Here is an 8,373-nt window from a genome sequence, read left to right on the forward strand (position 1 = left end):
CACAGTTTAAAAATTGACCCTGAGACAGAGCTTTCTTGGTATCAATGTAATCAGCTATGACAATAGGCTATACTAAGATTCTGTCAGAACTGACTTAAGAAATTTGGGTAAGATTAAAATTCAAAGTCTATGTTTTATTCTATTTAGGCTGTAATAAAAAAATACTATGAACTGGGTGACTTGACCAAGAAAAGGTAATTTCCCACAGTTCTGAATGCTAGGGAAGTCCAAAATCAAGGTGCTAACAAAGATGATTTTGTTCTGAGACATCTTCTCTTATACGCATCAATCATCTTGCTGTATGCCCAAATGGCCTCTTCTTTTGTGTACATGCAGATGCAGCAAACTCTGGTCTCTCTTCCTCTTCTTATAAAGACATTTATCCCATCATGGGGGCTCCACAGTTCTGGTCTCATCTTACCCTAATTAATCTCCAAATGCCCTGTCTCCAAGTACCATCAAATTAGGGGTTAAAGGCTTCAACATCAATTTGGGAGGACAGAATTCAGTCCATAGCAGTCTGTTTCATTAGAAGACATTTGTGCTAATTCATTAAAATACATGTTAATAAAAACAATAATGCAAATGCATTAAATAAAAGACTAATAAAATTAAGTACTTATGCTATCATTTATAAAACATTTAATTCTTCAATTAAACATACACACACACACACACACACATTTAATACATACAAGTACTTCTGTAACCTAAATGTCCAGTGGGTAACTAGAAGCATGATGAATCTTAGAATTTTCTTTCAGGTATGTGACTTCATAGGACATTGATTATTCAACCCTAAAAGAATCAGATTCCAAGAAGGATGAAGATGATGCCAATACTTTTGCATAATATTCAAAAGCAAAAGTTGGCAATTAAGTGCTCGCTTCAGCAGCACATATACTAAAATTGGAATGATACAGAGAAGATTAGCATGGCCTTTGCGCAAGGATGACATGCAAATTCATGAAGTTTTCCATATTTTTGAGGCCAATTTGGAAAGCAGTATGGAGATTCCTGGGAAAGCTGGGAATGGATCCACCATTTGACCCAGCTATCGCCCTTCTCGGACTATTCCCTGAGGATCTTAAAAGAGCGTACTATAGGGATACTGCCACATCAATGATTATAGCGGCACAATTCACAATAGCTAGACTGTGGAACCAACCTAGATGCCCTTCAATAGATGAATGGATAAAAAAAATGTGGCATCTATACACAATGGAGTATTACGCAACACTAAAAAATGACAAAATCATAGAATTTGCAGGGAAATGCATGGCATTAGAGCAGATTATGCTAAGCGAAGCTAGCCAATCCTTAAAAAACAAATGCCAAATGTCTTCTTTGATATTAAGAGAGCAACTAAGAACAGAACAGGAAGGAAGAGCATGAGGAAAAGACTAACATTAAACAAAGACGAGAGGGGAGAGAGAAAGGGAAAGAGAAGGGAAAGCATATGGAAACGGTAGGAGATCTTCAATGTTACACAAAAATATAAGAGGTTGTGAGGGGAAAGGAGGAGGGAAAAAAGGGAGAGAATTAAACAACAGCAGAGGAGGTAGAGAGGGAAGATGGGAGGGGAGGGGAGGGTAGGGGGGATAGTAGGGGATAGGAATGGTAGCAGAACACAACAGTCACTAATATGCCATTATGTAAAAATGTGAGTGTGTAACCGATGTGAATCTCCAATTTGTATTTGGGGTAAAAATGGGAGTTCATAACCCAATCGAGTCAAATGTATGAAAGATGATATATCATGAGCTCTGTAATGTTTTGAACAATCAATAAAAAAAAAGTTGGTGATTAATTTTGGACAATAAAGCAATAATGTATGATGACCTTTGAAATTAACATAGTTTCAAAGTCAGGTTGCTCTATTCAGTACCTGCTAAAATTACTCTGTAGAATAAAATGTGCATTACTCTCTGTTCTTTCAATGCCAAGTACAACTAAGGTAAATACTAATGTGTAGCATAAATTTCAGAGCAACCAACAGGCCAAAACCAAGGTGTATAATTCCTATATTGTCAGAGTTCCCATATACAGAGACCTTTTTTTTTTCCATGTGTCTGTATTTTGAGAATTAGCATCTTTCCTGGGTAGGCGAAATAACTTGATTTAGGGAAAATTATTTTTAAAATCTCAAAATAGGAAATATAGAAATTATTACAACATTAAGCAAGCCATAGATAGTCCCACCACATTTGCTTATGCACCTGGGCATTTATGTAAACTAGAGGAAAAGAAAAGGTGCATTTGTTGTGACAGTAACATCCCACTTTGCTTTGTAGAAGGAGGGAGTTCTGCCATGGTTTTCCCACCCACACCTGACAGGCAAGGGCATTTTGCAAAAGAAATCAGTGATGATGAAAATCCAAGTCACTCCATATCTACATGACTCAAAAAGGCAAAACTAGTTTCAGCTCTCTCTTATACCCAAATTGAAGTGAGGTTATAACTTTGTGAATTTTCAGAGGACAAGATGATGGTACTGCCACAACCACAGTTCTTGCAGTTTCTGAGATCCAAGGTTGTAAACAAAGTCCAAACCAGATATCCTGCAGTTTCGCATTCCCAGGGCTTGTGAAGGTGAAAGTTGAGAAGACTTTCCCCTGTGCCAAACAATAGGAAAAATGAATTGATTCTGTATTTCTTACAACACTAAAATATTTGCTTGTTCTTCATAGTTTGTAAAGCAGCCTTCACATTAACACATTATCTTACTTATTAATTTGAATCTTGCCGCCACCCTGGAATATGGATACCTCTGTATGCCCCATGTATCTAAAGGTGTCTTAAATATAGTAGGCACTCCAGAAATACTTTTTGAATAATTGTGTATGTAGATGAGCATTCTTCTTCAAATTAGCCACAGAATGGATCAGCCTTCACATTTCAAATGTAAAGAAGTAGCAGTGGTTTATTTGACAATTGACACACATATATATGTACACAAATAGCATGATGCCTTAAATGAAAAATAATTAATTGTGAACGTCTAGTCCATTCGGGTCCCTGGGTAAGGGTAACGAAATAAGCGGGACACAGGGGATGCAGAGCAAAGGCAGCAATTGCAACTGCATGCTGAGTTTTATTTGCAAGTTCCTTTTATATTCTTCTTCTAACAAAGCAAGCAATTCTTCAATAACACTTTGCCCACATTGCCCAGATAACATGCCTCAGCGGATACAGAGCTAACTTCAGATCATTCCTGTTTATTTGATAAGTACCCTCCTAAAGTTCTTTGTAGACATTATCTACTCCCCTGAGGATGCATTTATCTCTTCAGAATGTACTGTTTCCAGGACAAGTATGCAGGAAGCTTCTTCCTCTTGGCCAAACCATGCAGAACTTGTGACTTGCGATAAGGGGAAGAGAACGTTTCCTCCTCCTAACTGAGGTTTGCCTCAGCTGACCTAAATCACAGCCACAGCTCTTGCAAAGTGTCAGGCCTGAGGGAGCTAAACTCCACACACTTGAACCCCAACAATTAATTACATTTTATTAAATAAAGACAAGTGTGGTGGTACACGCCTGTAATCCCAGCAATTTGGGAGGCAGAGGCAGGAGAATTGCAAGTACAAAACTAGTTTCAGCAATTTAGCAAGGCCCTAAGCAACTCAGTGAGACCCTGTCTCTAAATAAAATACAAAAAAAAGGCCTGGGGATGTAGCTTAGTGGTTAAGTGCCCCTGAGTTCAATCCCCAGTACAAAAAAAATTATTAAATAATCATCTTTTATTCATTCAAGCACATTAATTCTACTTTTTGACTCTACAACAAGGTGTTCTGAAATATATATATATATATATATATATATATATATATATATATATTTAAAGTATATACTTTTAATATATCTATCTCTCTCTCTCTCTCTCTCTCTCTCTCTCTCTCTATATATATATATATATATATATATATATATATATATATACACACTTTAAAATGTGAAATAAACATATACAGCTGTTTTGTTCGTTTGTTGGGGCTTTTGGGGGTGGGTGTTGGTGGTGATCTGGGGGATTAAATGAAGTGCCTCATGCATGCTAGGCAAGCACTCTACCACTAAGCTATACCCCCAGCCTCTGAAATATATTTTTGAAAACCAGATGAATATGGTGTCAAGTATTTAGCTCATTAGTTAGTCCTTGATTGGCAAGCTTGTAGTGAGGGAGATGGACAGTTCTGGAAGTCCATCAGTGCAGCATGGTGTCTCACCCAGGTGTGCCATGTGATGCAGGGAGAGTTGAAGGACTTGGTGTTGGGGGATTCCCTGCCCTCTGACCTGCTCTACCACTCATAATTCTGGGAACATGCAACTGAAAAATTGGCAACTGACAAGAACTTTAACGGGGAAAATGTAGATAAGAGATGATACACATTTAAGAAAAAAAAAAGAAATCTTATGCCAAAATGTAGACAAAATAGTATTAAGACAGAGAGGTACCTGGATGAAAAGTAACAGCATCAGATAATATATGGCATCCACTTTAAGAAAAATAAATGAAAAGATCTTAGATATTTTGGAATTGAGAAATTGAGATCATCAACAGAACTTATTTTGTGTTATGATTTATTTTGCTCAATATTTCTCTCATTGCACTTCTTTTATTCTTCTTTTCTATTGTAATATTTATGGGGTTATTTCTTCCTCTGGAATTTTAGCTCTGATATGTTACCATGCATTATTCATTATATTCACAGGAACAGTAACATTGAGGAAGATCAGAAAAAAAGTTTCTGGAAGAACTAAGTAAACAAACCCATTTTTACTTTTTCTTTCCTACTTTTTCTCATATGCAGTCCTTTATCTTTTTTCTTTCTTTTTTTTTTCCTTTTCCCTTGTTAGGATAGAAATTAAAACACCTGTCTTCCACCCTGGATCTGATATTTACTAACTCTGTGGGTTGCTCTTTACCCTATCAGAAAATGGGAATAATAACACTTGCTCTTTCCTAACTCACTGTTAGAGTTTAGATACTAAGTGCCCTCCAAAGCCCCAAGTACTAAAGGTTTGATTTACCAGCCCATGGTGCTGTTGGGAGGTGGTGGAACCCTTAGGAAGTGGGACCTGATTGAAGGAAGTTAAATCACTAGGGACATGACTTTGAAGGGAATATTGAGACCCTGACCCCCTTTCTCTGTTTCCTAGCTGCTGTAAGGTAAGCAGTTTCTTCTACCATATGCTCTCCACAGTGATATCTACCTTGCCACCAGCCCAAAAGCAACAGAGCTAACCAACCATGGATTAAAACTTCTAAAACCATGAGCCAAAATAAATATTTCTTCCTTTTATGCTGCTTATCATGTATTTTGTCATAGCAACAGAAAACTGATCAACACACTCACTGACAGAAATACTATATACATTCTAGTGAAATCATTTTCCAAATATCATGCTGAGATATTCATGAAAAGGAAATTATATAAATTAAAGGTAATGCTTTGATCATTTCTATGTACTAACAACCACAGACTGGTCTGCAAAGAAAAAAAATTAGAAAATCTGCAAGTGAATAAATAGATGAGGAAGGAATTAGTGAAGAAGGCTGAGGATGTCATCAAAGGAGCAATTCATGCACCACTAACTTATCTGCCTTGCCCAGTGAGTATCATTCAGGGGCTGGGGCTGTAGCTCAGTGACAGAGCGCTTGCCTAGCACATGTGAGGTGCTGGGTTCAATCCTTAGCATGACATAAAAATAAACTAATAAAGTAAAGGCATTCTGTTCATATACAAGTAAAAAATTTAAAATATACAGCATCATTCAAAAGGTTCTCTAGGAAATTAAGCAAAACTAAACCAAAATTGGACGACTGACCACACAATATACCTGTTCCCAAAGGTATAAAAACCCAGAGGTGCTTAACCACTGAGCAACACCCACCCTTTTTATTTTTTATTTCAATACAAGGTCTCACTAAGTTACTGAGGCTGGCTTCGAATTTGTGATCCTCCTGCCTCAGCCTTCCATGTCACTGGGATTAGAGGCACAACTCACTGTGCCTGGCAAGTTATAGCATTTTAAGAGACAAAATTATTTATAGAAGCAACATTCTACAGATTTTCTTTAAGAGTGCAATCAGGGCTGGGGTTGTGGCTCAGTGGTAGATCACTTGCCTAGCATGTGTGAGGCACTGAGTTCAACTCTCAGCACCGCATATAAATAAATAAACAAACAAATAAATAAAATAAAAGTCCATCAACAACTAAAAAAACTTTTTAAAATGCAATCAAAAATGGCACTCTCATCACCACACCACTACCTACCCAGTTCCCTCATTCTGTTCTATACTTGAATGTACTTGATCTAAAGATAATTTTAACAGTTCTCTGGAGGCTTTCTCTAATGGACTGGAGAGAGGCATTTCTAGCTAGAGGTTGCTAAATAATAATTTCACTGCAATTTACTTCAACGGTAAATTGATCTAACCAGTAACTGGCAAATTCACATCATGAAAAAGAGAAACTGTGATGATAGGAGAAAACAAAGGCACACTCGACTTCAACAAGTCTTAGCTACTGCCAGAATTCCTCCACATTTGCAATAAAAAATAAAAAGCAGAAGAAAGGTAACTGCTTTCCTATAAAAATGAACCTGCTCATTTGAGAAACAAAACAAAGCTTTATGTGGGTTTATGAGTTTTTGTTTCACACAGGTATGAAAGCTGTGAAATGTTTGCATATGCTGCAGCAGAAACACAATCCCATGGAAACATCCAAAGGTGACCTACCTTTTTCTAACAAACTAATAGACTTACACTGTTCTTCATCTGAGCTCTTTCACATTGAACTACATTGTTGACATCACTTCTTGTATGTATCAAGGGCACCTTAAACTCAAAGTTGACATTCCCAAAACCAAAATCATTATTTCTTTCACTCCTCAAAATGTGGTCCTCCATCATTACCCTAAGTTTATGTATGAAGACCTGAATGCTGTGAATATATTTTGTATACAACCAGAGATATAAAAAACTGTGCTCTATATGTGTAATATGAACTATGCATCCTGCTGTCCTATATAACAAATTAGAATAATAAATAAATTTTTAAAAAATTTGGTCCTCCTCCAGAAATCTCTGGGTGAATTATACACCATCCATTTGGTTCTACAAGTCAGATACCTATCATGTTTAGCCTCACCTTCTCATTCTACCATATTCAATATTGCAAAGTCCTATTTATTTCACCTCCTCCGTATCTCTCAAATCACCTACTCCCCTCTAGATCCACTCCTACTAGCACCCTAACCCACTGTCTCTCACATGTCCATAAGTTGAGCTCCAAACACAACTAAATATACACACTATGTCCCCTTCCAACTGTTCTCTACACTCAAAGTTGTCATTTCTGAACACAAAATCAATCATATCACACATATATCCTGTTTAAAACCCTGATTTGCCTTTGCTTCATGGATCAGGACAAAATCCTTAGCATAGTCTATAATGCTCTTCATGATCTAGTCCCTACCTACCTCTCCAGTCTCAATCCATACCATACTCTTCTTGCTAGGGAGAGTACTGTCCCCATCAGGGCACAATCTCTAAAAGTGACAATTTCCCAACAATTTTATTTTAGGATAATTTGTTGACAAGATAGTCTTATGACTGATGAAATTATGTTGGAGAAAATAATGAAAACAAGATGAACAGAGAGTATGCACTTGCTCCAACCTTGACACAGCAACCCTTACATGAACTACGCCCACACACGTACACACAAACACAGTTGTTAGTTATATCTCTGCCTTCACTGTCTGCTCCAGCAATGCTCCCTTTCTCCATAGGAGCTTGGGGTGCAGCCAGGATTCAAACCCCACTTGTTCAACTCCTGAGGCAGTGCATTTTCTAACATTTCACTTTGTCTCACAAGAAGTGTTTCTTTATGTGAATAAGGACACTATAATGGCAAATCTTAAATATATTTAAGTCTCAAAATTTTAGAAAATTCTGGAAAATGTACTCTATTTTCTATTCTCTTTTATATGAAAGATTTCAAACACACACACAAATAAAATAGATAATGGACACCACCACCCCATACATCTCATCCACACTCAATTACCAAAATTTTGGTTTGGATTTTTATATCTTTTCTTTTTTTGTTTTTGGATTTTTCTTTGCTGAGGCATTTCTGAATCAAATATAAAACCACATTTAATTTTACCACTACATGCTTCAATGAGCATGTCTGAAAAATTTGGACACTCTTATCATATTTAACAAAATTAATAATAATTATTTGATATCATCTAATCCTAATCCAAAATCAGATTTCCTCAATTGTTTTAAAATCTCTTTTTACAGGTGGTGTGTTTGAATCACAATTCAAACAATAAGTACACATTGTATTTAGTTGTTAT

At 36.6% G+C, this 8,373-nt stretch overlaps 1 non-coding gene across 1 annotated transcript; it reads left to right on the forward strand.

The window, feature by feature from the left end:
* Positions 1–879: 879 nt before the first annotated feature.
* LOC143411155 (U6 spliceosomal RNA) lies at positions 880–986 on the forward strand. Its single transcript, XR_013092847.1, has one exon. It is a non-coding gene; the product is annotated as a U6 spliceosomal RNA (small nuclear RNA).
* The last annotated feature ends 7,387 nt before the right edge of the window (positions 987–8,373 follow it).

The sequence above is a fragment of the Callospermophilus lateralis genome, chromosome 11, assembly GCF_048772815.1.
Source record: "Callospermophilus lateralis isolate mCalLat2 chromosome 11, mCalLat2.hap1, whole genome shotgun sequence".
Lineage (NCBI taxonomy): Eukaryota > Metazoa > Chordata > Mammalia > Rodentia > Sciuridae > Callospermophilus > Callospermophilus lateralis.